Below are 15,888 nucleotides of genomic sequence, written 5' to 3'. Positions count from 1 at the left end.
TTGTCATCTCCCTGCTGCATGGCGATCCACAGGATTGGGCATTTTCCCTGGAATTTGGGAATCCGGCCTTGCTTAATGTAGATTCATTTTTTCAGGCTTTAGGATTATTATATGATGAACCGAATTCTGTGGATCAAGCGGAGAAACCTTGTTGGCCCTGTCTCAGGGTCAAGAGGCGGCAGAATTGTATTGTCAGAAATTTAGAAAATGGTCTGTGTTGACTAGTGTTGAGCATTCCGATACCGCAAGTATCGGGTATCGGCCGATATTTGCTGTATCGGAATTCTGATACCGAGATCCGATACTTTTGTGGTATCGGGTATCGGTATCGAAACAACATTAAAGTAAAAATGTGTAAAAGAGAGAATTAAAATAAAAAATATTGCTATACTCACCTCTCCGACGCAGCCTGCACCTTACCGAGGGAAGCGGCAGCGTTCTTTGTTTAAAATTCGCGCTTTTCTTTCCTTACGTGAAGTCCCGGCTTTGTGATTGGTTGCGTCGCAGTCACATGGGCGACGCAACCAATCACAGCAAGCCGTGACGTAATTTCAGGTCCTTAAGGATTTTAAAATTACGTCCCGGCTTTGTGATTGGTTGCGTCGCAGTCACATGGGCGACGCAACCAATCACAAGCCGTGACGTCACGGGAGGCTGGACACGCGCGCATTTTAAAATGCGCGCTTGTCCAGCCTCCCGTGACGTCCCGGCTTGTGATTGGTTGCGTCGCGATCAACCAATCACAAGCCGGGAGGCTGGACACGCGCGCATTTTAAAATGCGCGCGTGTCCTGCCTCCCGGCTTGTGATTGGTTGATCGCGACGCAACCAATCACAAGCCGGGACGTCACGGGAGGCTGGACAAGCGCGCATTTTAAAATGCGCGCGTGTCCAGCCTCCCGTGACGTCCCGGCTTGTGATTGGTTGCGTCGCCCATGTGACTGCGATGCAACCAATCACAAAGCCGGGACGTAATTTTAAAATCCTTAAGGACCTGAAATTACGTCACGGCTTGCTGTGATTGGTTGCGTCGCCCATGTGACTGCGACGCAACCAATCACAAAGCCGGGACTTCACGTAAGGAAAGAAAAGCGCAAATTTTAAACAAAGAACGCTGCCGCTTCCCTCGGTAAGGTGCAGGCTGCGTCGGAGAGGTGAGTATAGCAATATTTTTTATTTTAATTCTCTCTTTTACACATTAATATGGATCCCAGGGCCTGAAGGAGAGTTTTCTCTCCTTCAGACCCTGAGAACCATCAGGAATACCGTCCGATACTTGAGTCCCATTGACTTGTATTGGTATCGGGTATCGGTATCGGATTGGATCCGATACTTTGCCGGTATCGGCCGATACTTTCCGATACCGATACTTTCAAGTATCGGACGGTATCGCTCAACACTAGTGTTGACTAAATGGAATGATGATGCTTTGGCGGCAATTTTCAGAAAGGGTCTTTCTGAATCCGTTAAAGATGTTATGGTGGGGTTTCCCACGCCTTCCGGTCTGAGTGATTCTATGTCTCTGGCCATTCAGATTGATCGGCGTTTGCGGGAGCGTCAAACTGTGCGCGCTGTGGCGTCGTCCTTAGAGCAAAGTCCTGAGCCAATGCAGTGTGATAGGATTTTGTCTAGAACGGAACGACAAGGATTCAGACGTCAGAATAGGTTGTGTTATTATTGTGGCGACGCTTCTCATGTCATTTCAGTCTGCCCTAAGTGGACAAAAAGGATCGCTAGTTCATTTACTATCAGTACTGTACAACCTAAATTTCTGTTATCGGTGTCCTTGATCTGCTCATTGTCATCATTTTCTGTCATGGCGTTTGTGGATTCAGGCGCCGCCTTGAACTTAATGAATTTTCAGTTTGCCAGGCGTTGTGGTTTTCCCTTGCAGCCTTTGCAGAACCCTATTCCTTTAAGGGGGATTGATGCTACACCTTTGGCTAAAAATAAGCCCCAGTTTTGGACACAGGTGACCATGCACATGGCGCCAGCCCATCAGGAAGTTTGTCGATTTCTGGTGTTGCATAATTTGCATGATGTTATCGTGCTGGGTTTCCCGTGGTTGCAGGTACATAATCCTGTGTTGGATTGGAAATCTATGTCTGTGACTAGTTGGGGTTGTCAGGGGGTTCATAATGATGTTCCTTTGATGTCAATCTCCTCTTCTTCCTCTTCTGAAATTCCAGAGTTTTTGTCTGATTTTCAGGATGTATTCGATGAGCCCAAGTCCAGTTCCCTTCCACCGCACAGGGACTGTGATTGTGCGATTGACTTGATTCCAGGCAGTAAGTTTCCTAAGGGCCAACTTTTCAACCTGTCTGTACCTGAACATACCGCCATGCGGAGTTATGTTAAGGAGTCTTTGGAGAAAGGGCATATTCGGCCATCTTCTTTTTTTTGTTGCTAAGAAGGATGGCTCCTTGAGACCCTGTATTGATTATCGCCTCTTGAATAAGATCACGGTCAAGTTTCAATACCCTTTACCTTTGCTTTCCGATTTGTTTGCTAGGATTAAGGGGGCTAGTTGGTTTACGAAGATTGACCTTCGGGGGGCATATAATCTTGTTCGTATTAAGCAGGGTGATGAATGGAAAACTGCGTTTAATACGCCCGAAGGCCATTTTGAATACCTTGTGATGCCATTCGGGCTCACTAACGCTCCATCTGTTTTTCAATCCTTCATGCATGATATCTTCCGGACTTATATTGATAAATTCTTGATTGTATATTTGGACGATATTTTTATTTTTTCCGATGATTGGAAGTCTCATGTGGAACAGGTCAGGATGGTATTTCAGATCCTTCGTGACAATGCTTTGTTTGTGAAGGGGTCTAAGTGTCTCTTTGGGGTGCAGAAGGTTTCTTTTTTGGGCTTTATTTTTTCTCCTCCATCTATGGAGATGGATCCGGTTAAGGTTCAGGCCATTCATGATTGGATTCAACCCACATCCGTGAAGAGCCTTCAGAAATTTTGGGGTTTTGCAAATTTTTATTGCCGGTTCATTGCTAACTTCTCCAGCGTGGTTAAACCCTTGACTGATTTGACGAAAAAAGGCGCTGATGTGGCGAATTGGTTCTCTGCGGCTGTCTCTGCCTTTCAGGAGCTTAAACGCCGATTTACTTCTGCTCCGGTGTTGCACCAACCAGATGTTTCTCTTCCGTTTCAGGTTGAGATTGATGCTTCTGAGATTGGGGCAGGGGCCGTTTTGTCTCAGAGGGATTCTGTTGGTTCTTTGATGAAACCGTGTGCCTTCTTCTCCCGCAAGTTTTCGCCTGCTGAATGCAATTATGATGTCGGCAATCGGGAGTTGTTGGCTATGAAGTGGGTGTTTGAGGAGTGGCGACATTGGCTTGAGGGAGCTAAGCACCGTATTGTGGTCCTGACCGATCATAAGAATTTGATTTACCTCGAGTCTGCCAAACGGCTGAGTCCTAGACAGGCTCGATGGTCCTTGTTTTTTTCCCGTTTTGATTTTGTGGTTTCGTATCTTCCAGGTTCTAAGAATATTAAGGCTGATGCCCTTTCTAGGAGTTTTTTGCCTGATTCTCCTGAGGTCCTTGAACCGGTCGGCATTCTGAAAGAAGGGGTGGTCCTTTCTGCCATTTCCCCTGATTTACGACGGGTTGTTCAGGAATTTCAGGCTGATAGACCTGACCGCTGTCCTGTGGGGAAATTGTTTGTTCCTGACAGATGGACTGGTAGAGTGATTTCTGAGGTTCACTGTTCTGTGTTGGCTGGTCATCCTGGTATTTTTGGTACCAGAGATTTGGTTGGTAGGTCCTTTTGGTAGCCTTCGTTGTCACGTGATGTGCATTCTTTTGTGCAGTCCTGTGGGACTTGTGCGCGGGCCAAGCCTTGTTGTCCCCATGCTAGTGGGTTACTTTTGCCATTGCCGGTCCCTGAGAGGCCCTGGACGCATATTTCTATGGATTTTATTTCTGATCTTCCGGTTTCCCAGAGGATGTCGGTTATCTGGGTTGTTTGTGACCGGTTTTCTAAGATGGTTCATTTGGTTCCTTTGCCTAAATTGCCTTCCTCTTCAGAGTTGGTTCCGTTGTTTTTTCAGCATGTGGTTCGTTTGCATGGTATTCCGGAGAATATTGTGTCCGACAGAGGTTCCCAGTTTGTTTCTAGGTTTTGGCGGGCCTTTTGTGCTAGGCTGGGCATTGATTTGTCTTTTTCTTCTGCATTTCATCCTCAGACAAATGGCCAGACCGAGCGAACTAATCAGACTTTGGAGACTTATTTGAGATGCTTTGTGTCTGCTGATCAGGATGATTGGGTGGCCTTTTTGCCATTGGCCGAGTTTGCCCTTAATAATCGGGCTAGTTCGGCTACTTTGGTTTCGCCTTTTTTTTGTAATTTTGGTTTTCATCCTCGTTTTTCTTCTGGGCAGTTTGAGCCTTCTGACTGTCCTGGTGTGGATTCTGTGGTTGACAGGTTGCAGCAGATTTGGGCTCATGTGGTGGACAATTTGGTGTTGTCTCAGGAGGAGGCTCAACGTTTTGCTAACCGTCATCGGTGTGTTGGTTCCCGGCTTCGGGTTGGGGATTTGGTTTGGTTGTTTTCATGTCATGTTCCTATGAAGGTCTCTTCCCCTAAGTTTAAGCCTCGGTTTATTGGTCCTTATAGGATTTCTGAGATTATTAATCCGGTGTCTTTTCGATTGGCGCTTCCGGCCTCTTTTGCTATCCATAATGTCTTCCATAGATCTTTATTGCGGAAATATGTGGTGCCCGTTGTTCCCTCTGTTGATCCTCTGGCCCCTGTTTTGGTTGATGGGGAGTTGGAGTATGTGGTTGAGAAGATTTTGGATTCTCGTTTTTCGAGGTGGAGGTTTCAGTACCTTGTCAAATGGAAGGGTTATGGCCAGGAGGATCATTCTTGGGTTTTTGCTTCTGATGTCCATGCTGCTGATCTGGTCCGTGCCTTTCATCTGGCTCGTCCTGATCGGCCTGGGGGCGCTGGTGAGGGTTTGGTGACCCCTCCTCAAGGGGAGGGTACTGTTCTGAATTCTGCTTTTGGGTTCCCTCCGGTGGTAGTAGGTGGTAATGCAGTTGTCCCTGGGTTGCAGTCCTGGTCAGGTGTGTCTGCTGATTGCAGTTCTGACTGGGGTATTTAGGTGTGCAGGATTCATTAGTCCTTGCCAGTTGTCAATTGTTGTTGGGAGGTGTTGGACCTCTGCCTGGTTCCTCCTGTCTTTCTGCCAAATCTGCAAAGATAAGTGTCATGGTTCCCAATGGCAAGGGAACGTGAGAGAACTTAAATAACAGACTAGCTCTTGGGTGATGGAATCTCGAGCTGACCGTGAGCTAAACCTACCACACAACTAACAGTGGCCGGGTGACGTACCTACGTTTTATCCCTAGACGCCCAGCACCAGCCGGAGAACTAACTAACCCTAATAGAGGAAAAAACAGACCTGGCTTACCTCTAGGGAAATTCCCCCAAAAAGGAGACAGAAGCCCCCCACATATATTGACGGTGAGTTCAGAGGAAAAGACATACGCAGTATGAAGGTAGGTTCAGCAAAGCGAGGTCCGCTTACTAGATAGCAAGAAGATACAATAGGGAACTTCACGGTCAGCTGAAAACCCTATTAAAATACCATCCAGAAATTACTTTAAGACTCATGTGTCAACTCATGACACCGGAGTGGTAATTTCGGCCCACAAGAGCTTCCAGCTACAGAAACATAACATAACTGTGAACTGGAACAAAAATGCAAACAAACTTAGGACTAAGAGTCCAACTTAGCTGATAGTAGTCTAGAAGCAGGAACATGCAACAGAAAGGCTCTGGTTACATTGATGGCCGGCACTAGAATAACTGAGCAGCAAGGCTAAATAGGATACTCCCACATCCTGATGGAAACAGGTGAACAGAGAAAGTGAAGCACACAAGTCCAGTACCACCAGCGACCACCGGGGGAGCCCAAAAACCAAATTCACAACAGTACCCCCCCCCTCAAGGAGGGGGCACCGAACCCTCACAAGAACCACCAGGGCGATCCGGATGAGCCCTATGAAAGGCACGGACCAAATCAGAGGCATGGACATCAGAGGCTGTCACCCAAGAATTATCCTCCTGACCGTAGCCCTTCCACTTGACCAGATACTGAAGTTTCCGTCTGGAAACACGGGAGTCCAAGATCTTCTCCACAACGTACTCCAATTCACCCTCAACCAACACCGGAGCGGGAGGCTCAACGGAAGGCACAACCGGTACCTCATACCTGCGCAATAATGACCGATGGAAGACATTATGGATAGAAAAAGATGCCGGGAGGTCCAATCGAAAGGACACAGGGTTAAGAATCTCCAAAATCTTATACGGGCCGATGAACCGAGGCTTAAACTTAGGAGAAGAAACCCTCATAGGGACAAAACGAGAAGACAACCACACCAAGTCCCCAACACGAAGACGAGGACCAACACGACGACGGCGGTTAGCAAAATGCCGAGTCTTCTCCTGGGACAACTCCAAATTGTCCACCACCTGTCCCCAAATCTGATGCAACCTATCCACCACAGTATCCACTCCAGGACAATCCGAAGACTCCACCTGACCAGAAGAAAAGCGAGGATGAAACCCCGAATTGCAAAAAAAAGGAGAAACCAAAGTGGCAGAACTAGCCCGATTATTGAGGGCAAACTCCGCCAACGGCAAAAAGGCAACCCAGTCATCCTGATCCGCAGACACAAAACACCTCAAATAAGTCTCCAAGGTCTGATTAGTTCGCTCAGTCTGGCCATTAGTCTGAGGATGGAACGCAGACGAAAAAGACAAATCAATGCCCATCCTAGCACAGAACGCCCGCCAAAATCTAGACACGAACTGGGTCCCCCTGTCAGAAACGATATTCTCCGGAATACCATGCAAGCAAACCACATTTTGAAAAAACAGAGGAACCAACTCGGAAGAGGACGGCAACTTAGGCAAGGGCACCAAATGAACCATCTTTGAAAAACGGTCACACACCACCCAGATGACAGACATTTTCTGAGAAACAGGGAGATCAGAAATAAAATCCATAGAGATGTGAGTCCAAGGCCTCTTTGGAATAGGCAAAGATAACAACAATCCGCTAGCCCGAGAACAACAAGGTTTGGCCCGAGCACAAACATCACAAGACTGCACAAAAACTCGTACATCTCGAGACAGAGAAGGCCACCAGAAGGACCTAGCCACCAAATCCCTGGTACCAAAGATCCCGGGATGACCTGCCAACGCAGAAGAATGAACCTCCGAGATGACTCTACTGGTCCAATCATCAGGAACAAACAGTCTACCAGGCGGGCAACGATCAGGTCTATCCGCCTGAAACTCCTGCAAAGCCCGTCGCAGGTCTGGGGAAACAGCAGATAATATCACCCCATCCTTAAGGATACCTGTAGGTTCAGAATCACCAGGGAAATCAGGCTCAAAACTCCTAGAAAGGGCATCCGCCTTCACATTTTTAGAACCTGGTAAGTATGAGACCACAAAATTAAACCGAGAGAAAAACAACGACCAGCGCGCCTGTCTAGGATTCAGGCGCCTGGCAGACTCAGGATAAATCAAATTCTTGTGATCGGTCAATACCACCACCTGATGTCTAGCCCCCTCAAGCCAATGACGCCACTCCTCAAAAGCCCACTTCATAGCCAAAAGCTCCCGATTACCAATATCATAATTTCGCTCGGCGGGCGAAAATTTTCGAGAAAAGAACGCACAAGGTCTCATCACGGAGCAATCGGAACTTTTCTGCGACAAGACCGCCCCAGCTCCGATCTCGGAAGCATCGACCTCAACCTGAAAAGGAAGAGTAACATCAGGCTGACGCAACACAGGGGCGGAAGAAAAGCGGCGCTTAAGCTCCCGAAAGGCCTCCACAGCAGCAGGGGACCAATCAGCAACATCAGCACCCTTTTTGGTCAAATCAGTCAAAGGTTTAGCAACATCAGAAAAACCAGTTATAAATCGACGATAAAAATTAGCAAAGCCCAAAAATTTCTGAAGGCTCTTAAGCGAAGAAGGTTGCGTCCAATCACAAATAGCCCGAACCTTGACAGGATCCGTCTCAATGGAAGAGGGGGAAAAAATGTACCCCAAAAAAGAAATCTTTTGAACCCCAAAAATACACTTAGAACCCTTCACACACAAGGAATTAGCCCACAAAACCTGAAAAACCCTCCTGACCTGTTGGACATGAGAATCCCAGTCATCCGAAAAAATCAAAATATCATCCAGATACACGATCATGAATTTATCCAAATATTCCCGGAAAATGTCATGCATAAAGGACTGAAAGACTGAAGGGGCATTTGAAAGACCAAAAGGCATTACTAAATACTCAAAATGGCCCTCGGGCGTATTAAATGCGGTTTTACACTCATCCCCCTGCTTAATTCGCACCAAATTATACGACCCACGGAGATCAATCTTAGAGAACCACTTAGCCCCTTTTATTCGAGCAAACAAATCAGTCAGCAGTGGCAGAGGATACTGATATCTGACTGTAATTTTATTCAAGAGTCGATAATCAATACACGGCCTCAAAGAGCCATCTTTTTTAGATACAAAGAAAAAACCGGCTCCTAAGGGAGATGAAGAAGGACAAATATGTCCCTTTTCCAGGGACTCCTTAATATATTCTCGCATAGCAGCATGTTCAGGTACAGATAGATTAAATAAATGACCCTTTGGAAATTTTCTGCCCGGAATCAGATCTATGGTACAATCGCAATCTCTGTGAGGAGGTAGTGAACCAAGCTTAGGCTCTTCAAAAACATCACGATAATCAGATAAAAATTCCGGAATCTCAGAGGGAATAGATGACGAAATGGAAACCAAAGGTACGTCCCCATGAGCCCCCTGACATCCCCAGCTTAACACAGACATTGCTTTCCAGTCAAGAACTGGGTTATGAGATTGTAACCATGGCAATCCGAGCACCAAAACATCATGTAGATTGTACAACACAAGGAAGCGAATCGTCTCCTGATGGTCTGGATTCATACGCATAGTCACTTGTGTCCAGTATTGTGGTTTATTACTAGCCAATGGTGTAGAGTCAATACCCTTCAGAGGTATAGGAACTTCCAGAGGCTCTAGATCAAACCCACAGCGCCTGGCAAAGGACCAATCCATGAGACTCAAAGCGGCGCCAGAGTCGACATAGGCATCCGCGGTAATTGACGATAATGAACAAATCAAGGTCACAGACAAAATAAACTTAGACTGTAAAGTGCCAATTGAAATAGACTTATCAACCTTTTTTGTACGTTTAGAGTATGCTGATATAACATGAGTTGAATCACCACAATAGAAGCACAACCCATTTTTTCGCCTAAAATTCTGCCGTTCGCTTCTGGACAGAATTCTATCACATTGCATATTTTCTGGAGCCTTCTCAGAAGACACCGCCAAATGGTGCACAGGTTTGCGCTCCCGCAAACGCCGATCAATCTGAATAGCCATTGTCATGGACTCATTCAGACCTGTAGGTGCAGGGAACCCCACCATAACATCTTTAATGGCATCAGAGAGACCCTCTCTGAAATTCGCCGCCAGGGCGCACTCATTCCACTGAGTAAGCACAGACCATTTACGAAATTTTTGGCAGTATATTTCAGCTTCATCTTGCCCTTGAGATAGGGCCATCAAGGTTTTTTCAGCCTGAATCTCTAAATTAGGTTCCTCATAAAGCAACCCCAAAGCCAGAAAAAACGCATCCACATTGAGCAACGCAGGATCCCCGGGTGCCAATGCAAATGCCCAGTCTTGAGGGTCACCCCGCAGCAAGGAAATTACTACCCTAACCTGCTGTGCGGGATCTCCAGCGGAGCGAGATCTCAGGGAAAGAAATAATTTACAATTATATTTGAAATTCAGGAAACGAGATCTATCCCCGGAGAAAAATTCTGGTATAGGAATTCTAGGTTCAGATATAGGAGCATGAATAACAAAATCCTGTAAATTTTGAACCTTCGTAGCAAGATTATTCAAACCTGTAGCCAAACTCTGAGGATCCATTTTAATCAGGTGAGATCAGAGCCATTCAAGGATTAGAAGGAGAGAGAGAGGCAAAGGCTGCAATTAGAGCAGAAATGCAACTGAGTAAACTATAGAGCAAGCTCAGAAGGAAAAAAAAAATAAAAATCTGCAGACTTCTTTTTCTCTCCTTTCTTCTGCCAACGGTTTTAACCCTGGGCCGGCCATACTGTCATGGTTCCCAATGGCAAGGGAACGTGAGAGAACTTAAATAACAGACTAGCTCTTGGGTGATGGAATCTCGAGCTGACCGTGAGCTAAACCTACCACACAACTAACAGTGGCCGGGTGACGTACCTACGTTTTATCCCTAGACGCCCAGCGCCAGCCGGAGAACTAACTAACCCTAATAGAGGAAAAAACAGACCTGGCTTACCTCTAGGGAAATTCCCCCAAAAAGGAGACAGAAGCCCCCCACATATATTGACGGTGAGTTCAGAGGAAAAGACATACGCAGTATGAAGGTAGGTTCAGCAAAGCGAGGTCCGCTTACTAGATAGCAAGAAGATACAATAGGGAACTTCACGGTCAGCTGAAAACCCTATTAAAATACCATCCAGAAATTACTTTAAGACTCATGTGTCAACTCATGACACCGGAGTGGTAATTTCGGCCCACAAGAGCTTCCAGCTACAGAAACATAACATAACTGTGAACTGGAACAAAAATGCAAACAAACTTAGGACTAAGAGTCCAACTTAGCTGATAGTAGTCTAGAAGCAGGAACATGCAACAGAAAGGCTCTGGTTACATTGATGGCCGGCACTAGAATAACTGAGCAGCAAGGCTAAATAGAATACTCCCACATCCTGATGGAAACAGGTGAACAGAGAAAGTGAAGCACACAAGTCCAGTACCACCAGCGACCACCGGGGGAGCCCAAAAACCAAATTCACAACAGATAAGTGTCTGGTTTTTTTTTCCTGTGGCACACATGCTGTGTGCTTCACAATTCAGTGCTATTCTTTGTGTTTTCTTGTCCAGCTTAGATTGTGTCAGTATTTTCTCAGTCTTGCTGGATTCTCTGGAGTGGCAGATATACATTCCATGTCTTTAGTTAGATTGTGGAACTTTTTGTATTATCTGTTGTGGATATTTTTGGAAGGGTTTTAATACTGACCGCCTAGTAATCTGTCCTATCCTTTCCTATTTAGCTAGAGTGGCCTCTTTTGCTAAATCCTGTTTTCTACCTGCGTGTGTCTATTCTTCTCCTACTCACAGTCATTATTCGTGGGGGGCTGCCTATCCTTTTGGGGTCTGCTCTGAGGCAAAATAGCATTCCTATTTCCATCTATAGGGGTATTTAGTCCTCCGGCTGTGTCGAGGTGTCTAGGGTTTGTTAGGCACACCCCACGGCTACTCTAGTTGTGGTGTTAGTTCAGGATTTGCGGTCAGTACAGGTTCCACTGACTCCAGAGAAAGTTTTCATGCGGCTCCAAGGTCACCGGATCATAACAGGCGTCATCACTGCTCACCATCTTGGTGCAGTCCTCAAAGCTTTGTAGGATGGTACATATATCTGACATCCATGTCCACTCCTGAGGTCTTATGCATGGAGTCTGAATTGAATATCGACAGCCTTGTTGATGTTGGTAGTCAACAACTGCCCTCTTCTGCTCACAAATCCTTTCCAACATATGCAGTGTAGAGTTCCAACGCGTGGGGACATCACATACCAGTCAGCAAACGCTGCTGAAGCACGGCAAGGGCGGCTGAAGCTCTAGATGACTTTCTAAAATGGGCAGATAGACAGTGTACTTTCACTAGCAGATCCGGCAGCTCCTGGTAGCTTTTCAGAAAACGCTGAACCACGAGGTTAAGCACATGGACCAAGGTACGTGTGTGAGCTCACCTTGCCTTAGAGCCGCCACCAGGTTCAAGCCATTGTCACACATGACCATGCCTGGCTATAGGTTCAGCACTGCCATCAAAATATCTGACTGATCTTTCAGCGCTGTCCACAACTCTTCTGCGGTTTGTCACCTAAGCAGATTAGCTTCAGCACAGCCTGTTGCCTCTTGGCTGAGGCAGTGCTACAGTGCTTCTAGCTCCTGACTGATGTGTTCATTTCCCAGACGGAGACTGAAGAGGAGAAGGAGGAGGAAGAGGAGGAGGAGGTGCAGGAGCTGTAAACTGTGTGGGCAACCCTGATTAATGTAGGGTCCACAATCCTCAGCGTGGGGAGGATGTGTTCCATCCCAAGGCCCGACTGGGTCCCAGCTTCCACTATGTTAACCCAGTGTGCCGTCAGTGAGATGTACTGTCCCTGCCCACAAGCACATGTCCACGTGTCCGTGGTTAGGTGGACTTTCCCAGTAACAGCATTGTTGAGGGCACGGGTAATGTTGTGGGACACATGCTGGTGTAGTGCCGATCCGGCACACTGGGAGAAATAGTGGCGACTGGGGACTGAGTACCTTGGGACGGCCGCCGCCACAAGGTTGCAGAAAGCTTCCATCTCAACAAGCCTAAAAGGCAAAATTTCGAGCGCAAGCAGAAGAGAAATGTTACAATTTAGTACTGTGGCCTGTGGGGCATTGGCTTGGTATTTCCGCTTGTGTTCAAATGACTGGGGTGTAGAAAACTGAAGGCTGTGCTGGGACAAGGACGTGGATGGGCTTGATGATGGTGCTGCTTTACTGTGGGCAACAACAGGTGCAGGGGTAGAGGTATCTTCACATGCACGGTGGACTGGGGATAGGCTTCTACGCAAAACAGTGGAAGAAGCAGCGGTGTCACCTGCAGACAGTGTTCCTGGAGCCTGGGGTTCAGCCCACAAAGTCAGGTGCTTTGCTGCCATGTGCCTGATCATGCTGGTGGTGGTCAGGTTGGTAGTTTTGCTACCTCTGCTGATGTGGGCATGGCAGGTGCTCAAATGGCCTGTTTGGGGTTATCGGCAGAGTCTTTAAAAAATAACCAGACTCGGGAAGATCTAACAGTTGGAATGGCAACTTCCCTCATGTTGGTGTAACAGGGAATGGATGCATGCCTTCTGTCTGTGGCCACCTCACTGCTTCTTCGTGCCTGTTGGGGTGATATGCCTCCTTCCCCATGTATGCTGCTGTCCTCGCTCTGCATGTCCTCCTGCCAGGTGGGTCAGTCACTATGTCATCCTCCACCTCATCTTCCACATCCGCACCCTGCTCCTCCTCCAGACTTTCTGGCAATTGTGTCTCATCAATGTCCACCTCTTCTGGCACTTTCCCGCCTTCGGGTGACCGGGGCTGGTCAAAGCTTTGGGCACCTCTACATGCGATCTCATCTGTCCCCACTTCAAGTTGACAGGCCGATAGTTCTGAATCTTGAAATGGAAAACTGAACAGCTCTTCAGAATGTCCAAGTGTGGGATCAGTTGTCTCAGGGCACTCGGCATGGTGGGAGGAAGGAGGATCATGGTGAGGAATATCTGGTCCACATTCATGGCTACTCAGACTTGACCGTGTGAAAGACATGATGCTGGTGGTGGTGGCTAAGTGACTGGAAGCATTATCAGCTATCCAACCAACAACCATTTCACACTGCTCTGGCTTCAATAGTGGTGTGCTGCGGTCCCCTAGAAACTGGGACAGGAAGGTTGAGCGAGAAGATGTGGGTCTTTGTTGTGGCCCACTTTCAGCTTGGCCACTGCCTTGTCCCCATCCCTTGCCCCTTGCCTTGCCCATTTTAAATGGTCTACTGAACTATTTAATTTTTTTTTTATTTTATTTTTCCATCACAGATACACCAGGCTTCAGCCTGACATAGTAGACTGTATGAATATTTTTTTTGTTTTTTGTGAATTTTGGAAAAAAAAAAAGAGTAGAACAAGGCTAGCAGAAAGAACTATGCCACGTATACCTGCGAAGCTACGATTTTTCCACCACAGATACACCAGGCCTCAGCCTGACATGACAGACTAAATAAATATTTTTTTTGTTTTTTGTGAATTTTGAAAAAAAAAAAAAACCAGATACACCAGGCCTCAGCCTGACATTACAGACTGTAGAAATGTTTTTTGTTTTTTGGTGAATTTTTGAAAAAAAAAATGAGTAGAACAAGGCTAGCAGACAGAACTATGCTACGTATGCCTGTAAAGCTGCGATTTTTCAACCACAGATACACCAGGCCTCAGCCTGAAATAACAGACCGTATACATTTTTGGGGAGGTTTTGGTGAATTTAAAAAATAAAAAAAAAATGAGTAGAACGAGGCTAGCAGACACAACTATGCTATGTATGCCTGCGAAGCTACTATTTTTCCCACACAGATACACCAGGCCTCAGCCTGACATAACAGACTGTATAAAAAAAATTTTTGTTTTTGGTGAATTTTTGAAAAAAAAAAAGAGTAGAACAAGGCTAGCAGACACAACTATGCTACATATGCCTGTGAAGCTACTATTTTTCCATCACAGATTCACCAGGCCTCAGCCTGACATAACAGACTGTATACATTTTTTTTTAGCTTTTGGTGAATTTTTGAAAAAAAAAAAAATGAGTAGAACAAGGTTTGCAGACACAACTATGCTACGTATGCCTGTGAAGCTACGATTTTTTCACCACAGATACACCAGGCCTCAGCCTGACATAACAGACTGAATACATTTTTTTTTATTTTTTGTGAATTTTGCAAAAAAAAAAGAGTAAAACAAGGCTAGCAGACATAACTATGCTATGTATGCCTGTGAAGCTATGATTTTTCCACCACAGATACACCAAGCCTGAGCCTGACATAAACTGTATATATTTTTTTTGTTTGTTTTGGGTGAATTTTTGAAAAAAAAATGAGTAGAACAAGGCTAGCAGACACAACTATGCTACGTATGCCTGCAAAGCTACGATTGTTCCACAACAGATACACCAGGCCTCAGCCTGACATAACAGACTGAATACATTTTTTTTTTTTTTGTGAATTTTGCACACAAAAAAAGAGTAGAACAAGGTTAGCAGACAGAACTATGCAATGTATGCCTGCGAAGCTATGATTTTTCCACCACAGATACATCAGGCCTCAGCCTGACATAATAGACTGTATACATTTTTTTTCGCTTTTGGTGAATTTTTGAAAAAAAAAATGAGTGGAACAAGGCTAGCAGACAGAACTATGCAACTTATGCCTGTGAAGCTACGATTTTTCCACCACAGATACACCAACCGTCAGCCTGAGATAACAGACTGATCTAAATGTGGCCTTGATGTTTTTGGGCACAATTAAATTGTGTCAACAAGTTGGCTATGACACAAAAAAAAATATTTTTTTGCCCACTCACATCTGATGACTGGGACAAAAAGAAAAAAAATCTTAGATTTGCACCCTCTTCAATTACAATGACCTGGCTGCAGTCTGCAGCGTAACCGAGTAAATAAATGTAGAAATAAAGGGGCTATGGATTGCTTTAGAATAAAAAGAATAAGTATAAGGTAAAAAAAATTGCCACAGATAACTGCAGCTAGGTATACATTAACCCCTTCATGGCCCCAGCTTTTTTCGGTTTTGTGTTTTCGTTTTTCACTCCCCTCCTTCCCAGAGCCATAACTTTTTTATTTTTCTGTCAATATGGCCATGTGAGGGCTTATTTTTTGTGGGACGAGCTGTGCTTTTGAACGACTTCATTGTTTTTAGCATGTTATGTACTAGAAAATGGGAAAAAAAATTCCAAGTGCTGTGAAATTACAAAAAAAAGTGCAATCCCATAATGTTTTTTTGTTCGGCTTTTTTGCTAGGTTCACTAAATGCTTAAACTGACCTGCCATTTTGATTCTCCAGGTCATTCCGAGTTCATAGACACCAAACATGTCTAGGTTAATTTTTATCGAAGTGGTGAAAAAAAATTCCAACCTTTGCTAAAAAAAAAAGGAAAGAAAAGCGCCA

This window comes from Ranitomeya variabilis, chromosome 5 (genome assembly GCF_051348905.1).
Source record: "Ranitomeya variabilis isolate aRanVar5 chromosome 5, aRanVar5.hap1, whole genome shotgun sequence".
NCBI classification, from domain to species: Eukaryota; Metazoa; Chordata; class Amphibia; order Anura; family Dendrobatidae; genus Ranitomeya; species Ranitomeya variabilis.
This window is presented reverse-complemented; position numbering follows the sequence as displayed.